We start from the raw sequence: 5,322 nt of genomic DNA, 5'->3' as shown, positions 1-5,322 counted from the left end.
ACATGGGGAAAGAGGTGGCTGGTTACTTTTAATGCATCTAAAACCAAGCTCCTATCTGGAATCAATTGATATGGGTGGCTCTCGCTTAGGGGAAGCTCCATGTTTTGATAAGCTTCTGGGCTTGACCTTTACTCCTGACCTGAAATGGAATACGTACATCAAGTCAGTTGCCAAGATCGCTGGAAAAATGGTAGGATCCTTCTACCGCTCCAGAAGATATCTCACCCCTGATGCAATTCTCTATCTGTATAAAAGCCAAGTACGTCCAAGGATGGAGTACTGCTGCCACATCTGAGCAGGAGCTGCTAAAAACAGACTATCCTGCCTTGACAGAGTACAAAATAGGCTTCGTGGCCTAGTGGGCGATGCCCTTTTCTCTTCCCTGCAACCTCTCTCCCACAGAAGAGACGTTGCGAGCCTGTCTTTGTTTTATCGTTACTACCATGGCAGGCGCTCGTCTGAACTCCAATCTCTGCTCCCCCCTCGCCAATCTTTCACGATAAACACCCGTCTAGCTGAAACCACTGTCAAAAATTTCCCCACTCCTTATCTGTGCCAAAATCAAAACGTAGATCCCATAAACAAAGCTTCTTTCTTAGAAGTGCACACCTGTGGAACTCTGTTCCGGTTGCTTGTTTCCCACCTGACTACAACCTGGATGTCTTCAAGTCCAATGTGAACAAATCCCTGATGAACCGCCTCCTTAAGTAAGACACTTTATCAGATCTCCAAAACTAACATATTGTGCACACAAAATAACCCTTATCTCCGAGTGGCTTCCGGGCCTTGATAAGTGGTGACTACCTTGTAAAAAAAAAATAGTAAACATTTGTGTTTACAATTGTTGCACCTCACTTTTGGGGGGTAGCAATTTCTTCTCCTGAGATTGTCTACATCGATATTTTCATTTCTTTTTCTAACATGTATAGATTTATTTTCTTGCCTGTGATTTTTCTGTTTGGCGAGTTTGAAAATATATTTGTTTGTCAGCTTTTCTTTTTTTTGTGGTTGGTTTAGTCGCTTTCTTCCAATTCGAATGTTGTCTGCTTCCATTTAGAAAGCAATTCAATTAAAAAATAATAATAAATAAATAATAAATAAGTAACTAATCAGAAAATAAAAAGTCACCCGCCCCCTTAATATGACCTAAAAACAAAACAGAAAAAAAAAAATTAAATAAATAAAATAAAAAGTCGAGTTAGCATTTCAACATTTGAACAAAACAACGCTCGCCTGGCACCGATGATTGCCGGTCTCGCCCGATCCATGGTTGACGGGAATTCACGAGAATTCGGGTCAAATTATGCAAGAGTACCCTATTTCGCCTATAAGTAAGTTTTGTGGAGCTCTACCGAAGGAATTTTTTGATTTAGAAAATTTGATCATGGTTTACTTGTAGACTGAAGTATCCTCAGGCTTGATTTTTTTTTATTTGAGGGGGTCACCACTTATCAAGGCCCGAAGGCCACTCGAGGATAAGGGTTAATGAATGTGAGGTGGAAGTGAAGTAATCATTATTGATGTAAATTGGGTTAAATTTGATTTATTTATGAGGACAACGTAACAAGAACTTTTTTTAACATTATATTTAAAGACTAGCAAGTTGTATTTAGCAGGGAAGCATGCCAGCGAAACAGTGTTCCAAAGGCGGCCAGTTCTAGGAACGAAGCTTTATTCATGGAAGCTGCGTTTAGATTTAGGCACAGATAGAGAGTAGGGAATATCATATAGTGGTTGTGTTATATTATGAACCTCTTTTCTAGAATTCAAATACACAACAACATATTTGGTGTAAGCAACAGTCCGTTTTTATTCCTCGTTGTTCCTATGTTATGGTGGATAGAGAGAGGAGTGGGAGAGCGACAGAGAGGAGTATATTGTTGCGTCTGCTCGGTTGACAATCAAAAATCCATCTGCCAATCTTTTTTGTGTTCCTTTTTCCTGTCATCAACATAACCAGATTCCTTTAACTGCTACATTCTTTCTAAAACAATAACAAATTTTGATTACATTCGTGAGATATATTGAAACAATTTTGATTTAGCTGTCATGTTCCTCACAATCCATCCGCAGACACATGCCATATTTTTATCCATATAAATACATATATGTATATACACATATGCATATATATATATATACTAGCATGTCAACCCAGCTTAGACCGGCCCCTTTGTGTAACAGTTGTAGCTAGTCGAGTGTTTTTGTGAAAGTTTGGCAAGGTGGAGGGACCATAGATTCAAACAAGCATGAAAATAGCGATAGAGCAGAGACAGGTTCGTGATGTCTTTTCTGTAGGAAAGAGGTTGCAGGGAAGAAAAAAAGGCATCACCCACTAGGTTTCGAAGCCGATTTGAACTCTATCAAGGCAGGATAGGTGGCTGAGCATTTCCTGCCCAGATGTGACAACAGCACACCATTGTAGAGGATCACCTGGCTCTTATACAGATAGAGGATCGCATCGACTGTGAAAGGATCTCCCGCTCAGGTCAGCAATTGACCTTGGCCTTGGTCGTGATCGTCTATTTTGCCAGGAAGGTTCTCACTTGGTTTTTCAGTGTCTCAGCTCTGTGTTGATTCCTGCATGCACGCCAGAAAAAGGAAGACAGACTCGGGGTTTCTAACAACGGAAAAAAGTTAATTTTATGTGTAACATGATCGTCTTCAGGGAGCGATTTGCTCCCCATTGGGGAGGTTGAGACCACCCTGGGACCTGATCGGGTAAATATGATAAGATTTTCACATTGAATCCCGGACAACGGCAGGTATCAAAAATACTTGAATAAAAATAGATATATTTTTTTATTGTTAAAACCAGACATGTTGTTTGAAAATGAGGATACTGGAACAATCAGAACAATGTGGAGATGAAACCAGACCTATCTTGGCTTCGAGGACACCTGTTTTAAACAAGGACTTTCTGAATTATGGGTTTTGACCCTGAGGTCGCGTGAAAGGGATTTCATTTTTGGTCTCAGATTGCAAAAACTCTGGTAATACTGCTAAATTTCACACACGCAATTCGGGTCTGGGGGTTCCTCAGGAAACATTGTTGATTGGTTTGGTGGATCAACCAAACCCACCTTGTGACCTTTCTATAAAAAGCCAATAACCGCTCGAATCAGACAGATTTTGTGCCGAAATCTTGAGAACAAAGAAGCTCCTAATGCCTGACGACCTTCTCTCAGCCATCCTGATCAGCATCCACTGACGAAGAAGAGAGATTTGTGAAACTTGAAATGTTTTAGTAACTGAACGTTGTACATATGTAAAAAAAGATCTGTAATTTTTGTGAAATTAACTTTTAGTAGATAGAAACTCTGATTTTTGCCTGTCTTTCTTCTCGGCGCATGCAAAGCTTGTTTTTGCTTTTCAGCAGAATTCAACACCGAGACGTTGAGAATTCAATGTGGAGGTCTCCTGGTAGACTTGACATCATGAGCCACAGTTTCCGAAGAAGTTAGAGGTCAGTTGCTTGACCTGAGCATGGGCGATCCAGCCATACATGAAAGTTCAAGTTTTTTACATGTATATAACGTTCAGTGCGATTACATCAAGATTTTCCCCAAATCTTATTCTTCGTTCTCATGATGGCAGTGGTAGCGACGGCCGGGGTAGGAGTGGTATCTCTTGGTTAGTTCTTCTCTCACAGAGGTCTGGATTAATCTGCTCAATTTGGCCCATGTATTCGCTCTTGTAGTGGAATAACGGGGTGGGGTGGTCGATCTGCTAAATCAGGGTTTAACACACGTCTCCGAAATCCCCAGATCCATTTTGCGTGTGGGCGCCTCATCGATCGTCCATAGTTTATGAATCTGAGACTCAAAATTAAATCTTCCTTCCACGCTCTGAAGGTGACCCCTTATCACGTCAGAGCAGGTCTCCCCCAGAAGTACATGATCTCGTTTCTACATTATTCTGCCATTTCCTGTCATTGTTTTAAACAATAAAAATATCTGTCTGTTTTTTATCAAACACAATAAACTCGTCCCTTTTTATAGGTCACCTGCCGCTGTCCGGAATTAAATTAACGTTTAACGGACAATCTCAGCATATTTACCCGGTCTTAACTCAGGGCTTTAGGGGATTTTAACCTCATCAATGGTTACGTCATAGACAATGAGATAGCTTCTGGAGTGGTAGAGTGATTCAACCATTTTTCCAGCAATCTCGGCAACAGATTAGATGTATGTGTTCTATTTCAGATCAGGAGTGAAGGTTAGTCCCAGAAGCTTAAGATAAGGAGCTTCCTCAAGAGGGGGCCCATTCGTTTCAATTGGGATGTGATGGCGGTCAGAAAGATTATAGATGAAAGTGGATTAGCTTGATTATCGATGCATTAAAATTAACCAGCCACCCTTTTCACCATTGTACCATGTTCTCAAAATCAGACGAGAGAGAGTATCAGAAAGATCTTTGTCATTGCCGGCTTTTAAAGTGTCGCCATAGATTGTCGTGTCGTCTGCATAAATGTCTATGCATGACCTAAGCATGTGATTTGGTAGATCGTTGATGAAGATCAGAAACAGGGTTGGATCAAGGATGGAACCCTGAGGGATACCAGCGTAAATACAAATGTCCTGACAAACTCCTGTATAGAGACCTTAGACTGTCAATGGCAGTGTCTAGAAGGCATTAAAACTTACACTTATATATGCGTGCATTTTCTTTTCCAAACAGTCACTACTTATCAAGGTCCGGAGGCCACTCGAGGATAAGGGTTAATGCCACTCGAATATAAGGGTTATTGTGTGTACAATAATCAATGGGTTAATATCGTAGCAATAGTTGGTATTGGAGATTTAATAAAGTGTCTTACTTAAGGGGGCCATTAATCAGGAATTTGTTTATGTTGGACTTGAAGACATCCAAGTTGTAGTCATGTGGGAAATAGGCAAACGGAAGAGAGTTCCACATGCGTACACTTCTCAGAAAGAAGCTTTGTTCATGGAATCTACGTTTTGATTTAGGCACAGATAAAGAATGGGGGAAATTACTGACAGTGGTTTTAGCCAGACGGGTGTTTATCGTGAAAGATTGGCGAGGAGGGATCAGGGATTGGAGCTCGGACGAGCACTTGCCATGGATATGACGATAAAACAAAGACAGGCTCTCAACGTCTCTTCTGTGGGAGAGAGGTTGCAAGAGCAACGGGCATCCCCCACTAAGCCACGAAGTCTATTTTGTACTCTGTCAAGGCAGGATAGTCTGTTTTTAGAAGCTCCAGCCCAGATGTGGCAACCTATAATTTTACGGCACTTTAGTATTTCTATTTTATTTTACACCACTTATTAAGGCCCAGAGGCCACTCGAGGATAAGGG

The sequence above is a fragment of the Euprymna scolopes genome, chromosome 46, assembly GCF_053919585.1.
Source record: "Euprymna scolopes isolate OS-2025 chromosome 46, ASM5391958v1, whole genome shotgun sequence".
In the NCBI taxonomy this organism is placed as follows: Eukaryota; Metazoa; Mollusca; class Cephalopoda; order Sepiida; family Sepiolidae; genus Euprymna; species Euprymna scolopes.
The sequence above is the reverse complement of the archived record's forward strand: the minus strand, read 5'-3'. Positions refer to the sequence as shown.